The sequence below is a fragment of the Octopus sinensis genome, linkage group LG17 (assembly GCF_006345805.1).
Source record: "Octopus sinensis linkage group LG17, ASM634580v1, whole genome shotgun sequence".
Taxonomy (NCBI): domain Eukaryota; kingdom Metazoa; phylum Mollusca; class Cephalopoda; order Octopoda; family Octopodidae; genus Octopus; species Octopus sinensis.
In genome coordinates, this window is record NC_043013.1 from 29,305,346 (window position 1) to 29,319,914 (window position 14,569).

Consider the following 14,569-nt stretch of genomic DNA (forward strand, 5'->3'; position numbering starts at 1 on the left):
CGTAGGATGTGTGCAGTGCCTAGTAGTGCAATTTTCTGTATGTTATATGTGTTTGTAAGTCCTGGTGTTTTTGTTATGTATTTGTCTGAATATATTTTTTATCATTCCTAATGCACCTACTATGATAGGAATTGTTTCTGTTTTTAGATTCCACATTCTGGTTACTCTATTCCAGGTCTTTGTATTTGAAAGTTTCTCCATTTCTTTTAGAGACACGTTGTCATCTGCCGGTATTGATACATCAATTAGAAAGCATTTTTTTCTTCATGATCTCTGACAACTATATCTGGTCTGTTGGCCTTAATTTCTCTATCTGTGTGTATCGGCATATCCCAGAGTATGGTTGCTTTCTCGTTTTTGTGACCTTTTCTGGTGTGTGCCTATACCATCTTTTTTCTGTTGTTATTCCATAATGTTGGCATAGCTTCCAGTGTATGTAGGTTCCAACTCTGTCATGTCTGTGAATATATTCCTTCTTAGCCAGGACTGGGCAGCCAGAGATAATATGATTTATTGTTTCTTGTCCATCTCCACATATTCTGCAGTTACTTGTTATATTTCTTTTCATTACATTTTTTGGTAATTTCTGGTGGGGAGGCTTTGGTCTTGTGCTGCAATTAAGAATCCCTCTGTCTCTGCTTTGAGTCCTGAGCTTCTCAACCATTGCTGGGATTTTTTTTGTCTATCTCTTTTGCATTTAGTTTAGTCCAGTATTTACCATGAAGGGGCTTTTCTTGCCATCGTTTTATCATGGTTCTTTGCTGTTCTAGTTTTAGTTTGGATTTCATTTGTTTTATAGCTTTTGTTGTTTTTCTTCTTCTTCTTCTTTTCTTCTTCTTTTCTCTTCTTCTTCTCTTCTTCTTCTTCTTCTCTTCTTCTTCTTCTTCTTCTTCTTCGTCTTCTTCTTCTTCTTCTTCTTCTTTTCTTCTTCTTCTTCTTCATCTTCTTCATCTTCTTCTTCTTCTTCTTCATGTTTATTAGGTGGTATGATTTCTTGTTTGTATTTGTCAGCTTCCTTAAATACTGAGAATAGTTTTTTGTTTTGCTCGTGTTTTGCCTCTATTTGTATCAGTTTTCTTTCCTTCTGAAGTAGATATTTTTGCAGTCCTATGGTGGTTATTTTATAGTAGTTTTCCAGCTGTATAAGGCCTCTACCACCTCCTATACGTTGTATATATAGTCTTTCTATGTCAGATTTTGGGTGATGTATCCTAGACCCTGTCATTATTTTTCTTGTTTTCCTATCTATTTTGGTCAGTTCATTTAGTGTCCAGTTAAGGATATTGTAGTTGTAACTTATAACTGGGACAGCTAAAGTGTTAATACCTATTATCTTGTTTTTAGTATTGATCTAACTCGTCTATAATATTATTTTTTTATTTTCTCTTTCATTTGTGTGTGTTGTGTCTTATCTAGTTCATGGATTCCTAAGTATTTGTAAGTTTGGCTTTGGTCTAATTCTTTTATTTCATTGGTTTTATCTAGTGTGATGTTGCTACTCTTAACTAGTTTTCCTCTTTTCAGGGTTACTTTGGCGCATTTTTCTAATCCAAATTTCATATCTTTCTTTGGTAAACCATGAACTGTCTTAATAGTGTTTCCAGCTGTTTGTCATTTGCAGCGTATAGTTTTAGGTCATCCATATATAAAAGGTGGCTGATCGTTTTGCCGTAACATTTATATCCGCATCCACTTCTATTTAGCATATCAGATAGAGGTGACAGTGCCAAGCAGAAAAGGAGTGGAGAGAGCGTGTCTCCTTGGAATATTCCTCTTCTAATGGGGATGTCTTTGGTTTTCATGAGTCCCTCTTTTGTTTGGAGGTGTAGCACTGTTTGCCATTTATTCATAGTGTGTCCTATGAATTTTATAATTGTTGGTGCTACTTTGTTAATGGCTAGTGTTTCGAGGATCCATGTGTGGGGGATGCTATCAAACGCCTTTTTGTAGTGGATCCAGGCCATACTGAGGCCTTTCTTCTTTCTGTGGCTGTCTTCAGTTATGGCTTTATTAATCATTAGTTGATCTTTACAGCCATATGAGCCTTTGCGGAATCCTTTCTGCTCTTCTGGAAACAGGTTGTTTTCGTCCAGGTGCTTGTTCAACCTTTCCGATATCACTGCAGTAAATGCCTTGTACATTGTAAGGAGACAGGTTATTGGTCTGTAGTTTTCTGGTTTTGCTGTCTCATTTGATTTGGGAATTAAGATGATTTTCCCCTTCGTGAGCCATTCAGGCATTGTCTCTGGCTCTGCTAGCATGTTGTTAAAGTTTTCAGCCAGCTTTTTGTGCATTCCTGTTAGATATTTCAACCAGAAGTTGGGGATCTTGTCATTCCCAGGTGCCTTCCAGTTGCTTAGTCTTTGCAGTGCCTGGGTGACCTCTTCAGTTGTTATGGGGGTCCAAAGTTGCTCAGATGCTGAGTTTGTTATTTTAATACTCCCTTTTTTTGATTGTTCGTTCGCCGACCATATTTCTCTCCAGAATTCTTCCAATTCTTCTGCCGTTGGTGCTGCAGTGATTTCTATTTTATTTTTGCCAAGTTCTTGGTAGAACTTTTTGGGGTTGGAGTTGATCCTTTGTGCTTTGGCAAGGATATCTTGCTTTAGCTTTTCTTTTATCTCAGGTAAGTCTTTTTCTGTGATGTTGTATTTGCGAAGTATTTTTGTTTTCTTTTTGTTGCTCAGTAGCGTTGATTGTCTACTGATTTCATTAAGAATCGACAGATCTTTTCTCATTTTTTGTATTTTGTTTTGGATGTTATTTATTCACAGGGTTTGTTTGGGTGGTGGTACTTCTGTTTGGATGGGTTTGAGTGAGTATCCAGCTTCTTTTGTGGCTGCAGTGGCTGCTGCGTATACTAAGTCATTTAGCTCAGTGATATCGCTTTTTGTTTCAGTGGCTATTAGTTCCGCGACGGCTAGGTTTATGCTGTTTATAATTGGTGTTGTTTCGTCCATTTTGATTTTTGGGAGGTATGGTCGGTGGTCCATTTTGAGCTCTGTGGTTTTTAGTTCTTTGATTATTCTACTTTTTATATAATCATAATCATTAGGCTCCCCTTCGTTGTTTCCAGATTTTAGATTTGTGTCGCTTTCGTTCTCATTTGTATGTTTATTTGTCGTGTTTTGGCTTGCTGTTTGTCGTGTATTATTATGCATCCTTACGGTCTGGGCTTGTTGTTTTTTGTTTACATCGTGTTTGTTGGGAATGTTACGTTTGTCTTCGTGTTTTACTGTTTCAGTGTTTATATTGTTGGGCGTTGTTGTGTGACTTCTATCTACATTTTCCTGATGTATTTTTTCTTTTAGATGTTCTATTTCTATTTCTCATATTTTTTTTTGCGTTGAGAATGTATCTTCGTACGTTAGCTAGTTTATTAGGGTTCATTGATGTATCCAAATCTATATTTATGTTATTTTCCTTCCATATTTTATATGTATGTGTTGTTGTGTTTTCATTTTTTGGGTAGAGCACTGCTGTGAAGTAAGCGTGTAGGATAGAAATGTATTCCTCACGTGTCCATTTATGTCTTTTGGGTTTTATTTGCGGGACATGAGGAACAACGTCCGGCCCATTATTTTGACGGTCGTCATTTTCGTAGGGTACCGGTCCGTTCAATTCTGTTGTCACATTGTTTTGCACGTGTAGTTTTTCGTACATTTTGTGTTGTAAGTTTAAAGTACGTTCTTCCCGATTTTTATTCTTGGGTTGAATAATATCGGCGTTATTTAATTTCTTCGTAGGTTTTTGTACATGGTGTTTGGGGTCGGGGATGATCTGGTGTTGATGGATCGTAATGTACCACGCATGTTTACATGTGTTGTGTTAGAGGTGGAGATGATATCGAGTTAAAATACATAATTTCGTTTCGAAAATAGTAATAAATTTCAATGAGTATTACTTACTCGGATATAGTCCAATCCTTTGTAAGTAAATCTTTGGCTCCATACGATGTCTTTGTTTTCGATGTTTGTGGATAGATTTCGGAGCTCTGTTTTATCGTTATCACATCTTAAACGTCCCCAGTGTTCTCTCTTAAACGTCCCCGGTGTTATTATTATTATTATTATTATTATTATTATTATTATTATTATTATCATCATCATCATCATCATCATCATCATCATCATCATCATTATTATTATTATTATTATTATTATTGTTATTATTATTATTACTGTTATTATTATTGTTATTATTATTGTTATTATTATTATTACTGTTATTATTATTGTTATTATTATTATTGTTATTATTATTATTATCATTATTATTATTATTGTTATTATTATTATTACTGTTATTATTATTGTTATTATTATTGTTATTATTATTATTACTGTTATTATTATTGTTATTATATTATTATTATTATTATTATTATTATTATTATTATTATTGTTATTATTGTTGTTGTTGTTGTTGTTATTGTTAATATTATTATCATCATCGCCATCATTATTATTATTATTATTATTATTATTATTATTATTATTATTATTATTATTATTCTATGTTTGACTTTTGCTTTATATTTGTACAAGTTGGCTCCAAGTCTCACCCAGAGACCTCAAGAGACGACAGGTTGGAAGTTCGTGTTGTTGTTATGCCTAGTGTGCCATATATTTGGTTTTGTATTTAGTGTTGTACTAGGGAATGTCTAAAAAATAACATACGATAATTATGTTTGTTCTAAAACTTGAGATTACATAGAAAGTATTTTGCGTAGGATATGAGCAGTTCCCATGAGCACTATCTTTTGAATTTCTGCAATTTTGGGGTTTCCTGGTATCTGAGTAAGGTAGCTATCAGCCCCTTTTGCTATCATTCCCAGGGCACCTATGACAACAGGTATTGTTTTAGTCTTCAGGTTCCACATTTTGCTGATTTCTATTTCAAGATCTTTATATTTGCTCAGTTTTTGGTAGGTCTTGACAGATACGTTTATACCGATTGGGACAGTCATATCAATGAGGAGGTATGTTCTTTGTCTGAAGTCTTTCAATATGATGTCTGGCCTATTTGCATCTATCTTTCTGTCAGTTTGAATGGGGAAGTTCCAGAGGAGTGAGATGTGGTCATTTTTAAGCACTGGAGGTGGTTTGTGTTCCCACCAGTTATTTTCAGGTTTTTTGCAGATTACCCAGTGAATATATTGTGTAGCTCTATCATGCCTGTTGAGATACTCTGTAAGCGCTAGAAGACTGCACTTGGAGACAACATGATCAATGGTTTCAATTTATTATTATTATTATCATCATTATTATTATTATTATTATTATTATTATTATTATTATTATTATTATTATTATTATTATTATTATTATTATTATTATTATTATTATTATTATTATTGTTGTTGTTATTATTATTAATATTATTATTATTATTATTATTATTATTATTATTATTATTATTATTATTATTATTATTATTATTATTATTATTATACACTCAGCAGATTATACTGTTAGAAAAGAATCCTAACATCAGGCTACAACAAGTTGCCTTAGATGCCAAGAACCCTCCTAAATATCCTAGCTCTCCCTAACACTGTTTTTTGAAGCTCTACTAATTGGTTTTATGGCAGTTTAGCTCTACTAAACTGGTTTTATGACAATCTGTTCAGATCTTTAAGGATAGTTCCCAATGCACCTATAACTACTGGGATACATTTTTCCCGCACTTTCCATAGTCTCTATAATTCAATAGCTTGGTCCTGGAACTTTGATATTTTTCTATACTTCACATATTAGTTTTTTCATTATTTGGGACTGTAAAGTCAGTTATCTGGTACTTTCTATTGCTTTTCTCTACTAATAGTGAATCAGGCTTTCTAGCTTTTATTACTGTCAGTCTGAATGTTAAAGTCTTGTACTTCTTATTTTTTCTAGTGCTTTACTAGGTTCATGTTCATACCATTTATCAGTATGTTCAAATCCTAGCTTTCTACAAAGCTCTCAGTGGATTACTCTCCCTAGATTGTCATGTCTTTCCTTGTATTCTTTCTCTGCCAGCATGCTACATTCATTTACTATATGAGTATAGCTTTTCACTTTTGATTTGCATAACATACATTGGGAATCTACTTGGTTTTTGTTTACTTAGGCTTTTATCCAATTAGTCCATAATGCTTGATCTTGTGCTGCTACTAACAAACTTTCTGTCTCCCTTTCAGCTTTCCCTTCTGCAACAATAACCATATCTCATTACTACTATTTACTGCAACTATCTTTGGGAATCTACCATGCAACGCCTTCTTCTGCCAGTCAGATAATTTCTGTTCTTTTTTCTGGGTCTTAAGTTCGTTTGGTGTTTTGGTTTCACTATATCTTTCTGTGACTCTAGTAGCTTTTAATATACTTTCTTCACTATTACCTACGTAGGAGTTTATATCTACTCTAACAAACGCCACGCTGTCCTCATCTGATATCGACCCTCTCCCACCCTCCTTTCTTGGTAGGTATAATCTTGCTCCTCCTGCCCTTGAGTGGAGTCCTCAGTTCATATTGAATTTCCTCCGAGTGTTTCTGTCTAGCTTTGCTAATTCAGCTTTTATCCAATCTACAAAAGCTGCTGAATGTCTAAGTAATGATACTGCTCAAGTATTTACGGCCTTCACTAGATTCGGACCATTTAGCTTTGACTTCATTAGCTTCCTCACCCTTCTGTTGTACACCTTCTCAATTATCGTTTTCATTTCTGTAGTTAGTACTCTGCCAGGTTCTAATACTCCTAGATACTTATAACTCTCTCCTCCTTTCAATGATTTTAATGTCTAGCCATCTGGTAATTGGACGCTTTCGCTGCTGACTACCTGTCCCCTTCACATGACTAATGTTGCACACTTATCTATGCCAAATTCCATGCCTATATATTTGCTGAAGATTTTTACAGTATGTAGTAAGGAATCGTTTTCATTCTTACTAAAAAGCTTCAGATCATTCATATAGAGCAAATGGTTAATTTTTCCATTACTAATTCTAAACTGATACCGTGCCATTTCATCAGAATCAGTGTTAGTGGTGTCATGCACAGTACAAAGATCAGTGGGTTACGACAGTGCCCTTGAAGATGCCTCTCCTGATTTCTATTATCCTTGAACTTAATACTAAACTGAGGGGGATCAGACATAAAACATAAATATTAAAGGGGACATTCCGCTTTTGATATTAACTTTCCCTAAGAGTGTGTCACCTGAGTAGAGATCTATTTACCATTTCTTCAGCTAATTCCATTTCTAAAGCTAATTGATTCTCTTATGTTGTCTGCTATACTGAATATACTCAAACATTCGCTTACTATGGATGTGGGATCCTGTCATAGGCTTTCCTATAGTTTATTCATGATATCATTAGATTTTTCTTTCTAGCTTTTACTGCTGTGTCTATGCTCTGATTGATGATAAATTTAGTGATGGTGTCACAATAAAAAGCACTGGTAATTGCACAACCTGATAATTGCTTCCTCATATGAGTTACAATGAAAAAGCAAAATATTGTGAATAACGGTGGTAATGAAACTGAAGCCCTTGATGGTAACAGTGTTACTGGTTCGACTCCAGGCTGTCGTTATCCAGCAAGGAACCAGCACACACAGCGTAGATGGAACAAACAAATCGATGCTTTGGTCACGGAATGCTAATATCTGAGCAACCCCGTAGTCGAAAATGGTGTTCATCTTAGGAGATACCAACAACGTATACATCATCAATGGAGAGAAAGAGAATTGTTTCAACTCAGGGAACAGAGATTATGTGATCAAGCTAGAGCAATAAGAAAAAATCGTTGGTTCACAGAAGTAGAGCTCGAAGCTATCAAAAGTCGGGTATTGGAAAAACAGCAGCAGAGAAAATGAATAGTCACAGAGTCAATGTACGGACATCGGGAAAAAAATGGAGTCCTGCCACATAAGCAGAACTGTTGCAAGCTTAAGTGCAGAGGTACCAAGGATTACCTCTTGGTAGACAAAACTGTACTTAGAGACTGCAAGAAGACGTAAACTAACTTAGCTATGTCATGGCTCCATTATCGTAAGGCGTACGGTATGATCCCACATTCTTGAAATAAGGGATATATAGACCTATTTGGTATAGCATCGAATGTTGAGCCATTACTTGGAAAAAGTATGGTGTAGTGGAGGACGGAACTGAAAGCGTATGGGAAAAGTTTAGGGACAATAGAAATCAGAAGAGGCATCTTCAAGGGCACTGCTTGAACCCACTGATCTTTGTACTGTGCATGATACCACTAACACTGGTTCTGATGGAAGCAAAGCTGGGTATGTATTCAAAAGCCGCAAACAAAAAGTCAACCATTTGTTAGTCATGGATAACCTCAAACTTTATGGTAAAGATGAAGCCCAAGTCAGTTCCCTCATTGATACGGTGTATACCTTGAGTGCTGATATCAGAATGGAGTTCAGACTGAGAAAGTGTGGTGTGTTAGTCTTGCAGAGAGGCAAAATCAAATGTATGGACGAGCTAACGATACCTTCTGGGGAGGTTATGAAGCAGATAGAAGAGACGGGCTATAAATACTTGGGGATATTGGAAATAGATAAATTGATGGAGAACGAAATGACAGAATAATTGAAGGTGGAGTCCTGGCGCAGACTGAGATTGATCCTTCAGTCGAAATTAAACGGACGGAATAAGATTGAAGCTATCAACACCTGGGAGTTTTCACTCCTTAGATATGTAGCAGGGGTAATCGCATGAATAGTAGACGAACTAAACAGCTTAGACAGACAGACAAGGAAGTTTCTGACTAGATATGGGACACTCTACCCAAAAGGTGACACAGAGAGATTGTATGTACCAAGAAAAAGAGCGGGAAGAGGACTTATTTGATGCGAACACAGCATTACAGCATTAGAAAAGAAGAAAACAACCTAGCATGGTATATAAAAATGCCACAGAACCGCTATTATTAGAAGTAGGAAGGTCAGGCTTGTGTAGGATGAAAGATTGCAAAGATAAAGCACTATACAAGAAATTGAAAACGAATGAAACTGAAAACAGGTGGGTAAAGAAAAGAATGCATGGTCAGTTTCATAGGGATGTTGAAGGTAAGACAACCAGAGAAAAAAGATGTGAATGATTAAAATGGAGGCTGTAATCTGAGCTGCCCAGGAGCAAGCTCTAAGAACAAACTACATAAAATACAGAATAGACAACACAGCAGAAAGTGGCAAGTGCAGAATCTGTGGACAAAATGGTGAATCCGTATTACCAGCCAATGTGCACCACTAACCCAGAAGGAATATAAGAGACGGTACGACAATATAGACAAGCCACAAACCTGAAGGCATCGTCGAAAATAGAAATGTAAAAACCCTGTGGGATTTTATGATTCAGTGCGTCTATGAAATAGAGAATAGGAAGCCGGACATAGTCTTAATTGAGAAAGAAAACAAACTATGCTGGATCATAGATATAGCATGCCCAGCTGACAATGAGGTATGCGATAAGGAAGAAAGAAAAGTTGAGAGATATGACAGGTAAGCTTGGGAAGTTAAGCAGTTGTGGTTGATGAAAAAAGGTAGCAGTAGTACCAATAATTGTCGGAGCCCTGGGAACAGTGAGCAAAAATCTCGAGAAGTACGTGGAACAAATAGGGGCTGCAATAAGGGTGGAGCACTTGGAACCGCTCGAATACTCCGGAAGGTGCTCGAAAAATAAGAGGTGTTACCTTAGTTCACTGGTAGTGAACAGCTGACACTGCAGTACATCTCCAGCGTTAGAAGCTGTGCAAAGGCAATGATAATAATAATGATGATGATGATGATGATGATGATGATGATGATGATGATGATGATGATAATAATAATAATAATAATAATAATAATAATAATAATAATAATAATAATAATAATAATAATAATCTTTTCTGCTTTAGGCACAAGGCCTGAAATTTCAGGGAAGTGGTTAGGTCAATTTCATTTACTCTAGTAGACAGCTGGTACTTACTTTATCGATCTCGAAAGGATGAAAGGCTAAGTCGACCCCGGTGACATTTGAACTTAGAACGTAATGACTGGCGAAATATCTGTAAGCATCTGCACGGACTCTCTACAACAGACACGTAAAGAAACACGAAAGATTTTACATTTGTTGTCAGCACAATATGTGCAAAATAAAATGGCAAGATGAGATATCAAATGTCAAAATTTTGCAAAAATGTGATACCTCCTGTATCAAAAGAATGCTGCTGAAAATTTAGTGCAGATGCGAAGGACATGTTCGAATGAAAGGTGACCGCATTCCGAAAATTCTTTTGAGAACTACCGCGATAAAAGAAGACCCATCCTTAGGTAAAAGGTTAAGTTGAAGCAATCACTATAGTCTCTACAGCTTAATTTGACACCTTAGGAAAGTCTTTGCCCAGACTGATCTGCATGGATTAAAAAGTGTCATGATGCATCAAAACAATTTGAGTCGATGAAACGGAAGAATGGAAGAACTATATCCTGCAATGAAAAGACGAATTTGTCCAGTCACAGGGAAAATCAAAAATCATCAGTCTTCCCATTGTGACTTCATAGCAAACCCAGGCCTGGACTCAAATTACTTTCACAAATCCATAGCAAATACATACAGCTTCTTTTATTTTTAAAGTTGTTTTTTTTTTGTTGTTTTTCTTCTCTCTGTCTCTGTCTGTCTGTCTGTCAGTGTGTCTGTATGTCTCTCTCTCGCTCCCTTTTAAAATCATCTCCTTCAATCACTCATACGTCGAAGTCAACGGGAGTGACCGTCATCATCACCACCACCACCACCACCACCACCACCACCACCACCATCATCATCATCATCATCATCACATCATCATCATCATCATCACCATCATCATCATCATCATCACCATCATCATCATCATTGTTTTTGCTGTTGTTGGTATTATTATCATTATTGTTATTGTTGCTGTTGTTGTTAATGCTGCTACTGTTATTGTTGTTGTTAGAATTAGGACAGCGGGCTAGCAGGATCGTTAAAACACCGGATGAATTACTTAATGGTATCCCTGTCAGTTTTACGCTTTACGCTTTGAGTAGAAATTCTGCCGAGGTAGACTTAACCTTTCAATCTCTCAGGGTCCACGAAATAAGTACCAGTTTTGCACTAGATTTGATGTAATCAACTTAACCCCTTCTCCAAAATAGCTGGCCTTGTGCCAAAATTTTAACCCATTATCATCATCATTATTATTATTATTATTATTATATTATTATTATTATTATTATTATTATTATTATTATTATTATAGATATCGCACAGTATAAAATATCGTAAGGTTGTTGATTGAAGATATTGTGTCTACTGGGGGTTTCTACTGTTTGTCAAGGACCTCAGACAGACAGTACTTTACGCAATATGTGTGCAGTTCTAAATAATGCCGACTTTTGTAATACATCTAAATTGTAGGGTATTTCTAAGGTTTTCAGATACTTTTTTAGATTCGGTGGTATTGAACCCAATGCTCCAATGACAATAGGGATAGCCTTTATGTTCGACTCTCGTAACTGCCACATCTTAGCGATCTCAATTCTCAGGTCTCCATATTTATCAACTTTTTCTCTTTCTTTCATAATATGTTGATCTCCTGGCACTGCCACGTCAATTATTAGGCACTCTTGTTTCCTCCTCCTCCTCATTATTATTATTGAGTGTGAGAGCAGTGCATGCCATGAAAGTAACACTTGGGTAAAAATATACGAAGCCCATTATACCCTTCACAACTACCCGTCTGATAAGGGTACATCAGGCACATACATCATAACCATATGTGCGCGACATGGTGATCTCATATCAAGATTAACAGCACATGACCTTGCAGATGAGGCCCAGTTAGAATTTTCTTCAGGTTGAGTAGCCCGTCCCATTCAAAAGGTCCTTGAGTGAAGTTTGTTTAAGGATGATGAACGAAACACCCATGTTTCCAAAGGTGAGTTATCCAAACCCCAAAGAATTCCTCTCAACACATGGCTATGATGCACCGCCACTACTTCTGTTCGTGATCAGAGATGCACATATCGTCAGCCACCAAGGGACATGCTCAAGTAGTTAAGGTCAAGCAATTGACAAGTAAATCTGTGGCATAGAGAAGAATATTTGCTGTAGCCCATCTTTTATACCAAGACAAAGCATGTACATGATAGCATTTTCAATCCAGTGCCTGCTGCTGCATCCAGTCATTTATCATCATCATCATCAACATTATTATTATTATTATTATTATTATTATTATTATATTATTATTATTATTACTTTTTTTTTTCTTCTTTCAAATTTGCTTCCATTTCTTGCCGAGTGTCTTCCCGACTCCTAGGGCAAAGAAACTCATAGTATACATTGGTAGGCCATTAAACCAAACTCAATAGTTCGTTCATTTCGTTTCATTATTATTATTATTATTATTATTATTATTATTATTATTATTATTATTATTATTATTATTATTATTATTATTATTATTATTATTGTTATTCAGTAGTTTTATTTTTATAGCGTGCTTTCACTTCACTACCGAGCGCAGCTCTGTGTGCCTTAGGTATGTGCTGTGATTTGTTGTGATGCTCTGATGGTTATTGTATGGAAAGTGTTCTGCGTAGGATGTGTGCAGTGCCTAGTAGTGCAATTTTCTGTATGTTATATGTGTTATGTGTTTGTTTCAAAATTTGAGATTACATAGAAAGTATTTTACGTAGGATATTGGCAGTTCCCATAAGTACTCTTTTGACACGTTGTCATCTGTCATTATTATTATTATTATTATTATTATTATTATTATTATATTATTATTATTATATTATTATTATTATTTTATATTTGACTTTTGCTTTGCATTTGTACATATTGGCTCCAAGTCTCTCCCAGAGACTTCAAGAGACAAGTTAGAAGTTCATGTTGGTGCTATGCCTAGTGTGCCATATATTTGGTTTTGTACATAGTATTGTTCTAGAGAATGTTTAAGAAACCATAAGAAAGTTATGTGTTTGTTTCAAAATTTGAGATTACATAAAAAGTATTTTACGTAGGATATTGGCAGTTCCCATAAGTACTATCTTTTGAATTTCTACCATTTTGGGTTTCCTAATATGTGAGCTAGGTAGCAATCAGCTCCTTTTGCTATATATTCTTAGGGCACCTATGACAACAAGCCTTCAGGTTCCGCATTTTGCTAATTTATATTCTGTATACTTGCTCAGTTTTGGGTAGGTCTTGACAGATACCTTTATATTGATTAGGACACTCATATCAATGAGGAGGCATGATTTTTGTCTGAGGGTTTTCAATATAATGTCTGGCTTATTTGCATCTATCTTGTTGTTGTTGTTGTTGTTGTTGTTGTTGTTGTTGTTGTTGTTGTTGTTATTATTATTATTATTATTATTATTATTATTATTATTATTATTATTATTATTCAAATCTGGTATTATAAGTTCTGGTTTATTCTCCCCTCAAAAATCTTTTTATTCAAGCATTACCAAATAAAACATTTCTTTGCAGTGCATGTCGAAAGAACTATAATTGCTAATGGAGAAACTTCTCTATATACCAGGGGAATCAGGCCACAGAAAAGAAAATAGGTTCGTTTCGCGAACTTTAAAAATTTATTTGCACACGTTATATTTTCATATCCAAAATGGCTTCCCCACAGAATTATGCCAGACGACAAAACATAATCGCTGGATAAATAATACAAAATGAAACCGCACAATAAAATATACAGGAGAAAGAAGAAACTATGCTGTATAATAAGCAGTTATGAGGGGAAGATTTCTCAAGTATTCAAATAAGTAATTTTGAAAACAGCAGTAATAACATCAAGAATATCATGATAATCATCAACAGCAACTTCCATTGTCAGACGTGATAACCTAGGAGAGTGCGGAGAGAAAAGTAATATATCTTTGCTTTCGAAAAGAGCGAAGCAGATTAACTTTTGTTTCACGTCAGGTAGTACGTAAGCCCTTCAAAGCATTTCGGGGGAAATAATCTGAAATGAAAATGGAAAAAGCTATGGCACTATTTGTTGTACCTTCAAAACCGACAACAGCGAAAGAATTGTCTGAAATAGTCAGAACTTTGACTATACAACTATGACCCAGGATGTAGGTCAAAGGAGCAGGATTGAAGGTAAGAGAGACTGTACACGAAGTTGACCTCTATCAGCAATGGGTTTTATGTCGCAGTATGGGAGTGTTGATCGAATTAGACTTTACTTGACATGTGATCAGGGCACGTGAAAATGAACTAACGAGTCCAAGTGACCCTCGCAGGTAACAGAGCTATATCGGAACAGTGTCCAGCAGAAGGTGCCATGACAAAGAGCAAAATATTGGTGATTCAGGTCAGAAAAAACCAGCTATACATGCCGAAAAAATGCAGAACTTTCTTCAAGTTGTGCATTTTGCCGACGCTCTCCGCATGCACAAATTCTCCGTTAAAATAGAATGAAGTGATCCTGTGCTTATTCTCACTTCATGGACAATTTTCTGGATTGCTACATGACGGCCTTTCATGACTATTCGCCGAACGTTCTCAATCGGCTCCTCATTTTGGTTG

The 14,569-nt window shown here is 35.7% G+C and overlaps 1 long non-coding RNA gene across 1 annotated transcript in view; it reads left to right on the forward strand.

Moving 5' to 3' along the window:
* Positions 1–14,365, forward strand: part of LOC118766769 — a 30,595-nt gene extending 16,230 nt beyond the window's left edge. Inside the window, exon 2 of the long non-coding RNA XR_005002683.1 lies at positions 13,511–14,365. This is a non-coding gene — a long non-coding RNA (uncharacterized LOC118766769). The remainder of the gene's footprint in view (positions 1–13,510) is intronic.
* The last annotated feature ends 204 nt before the right edge of the window (positions 14,366–14,569 follow it).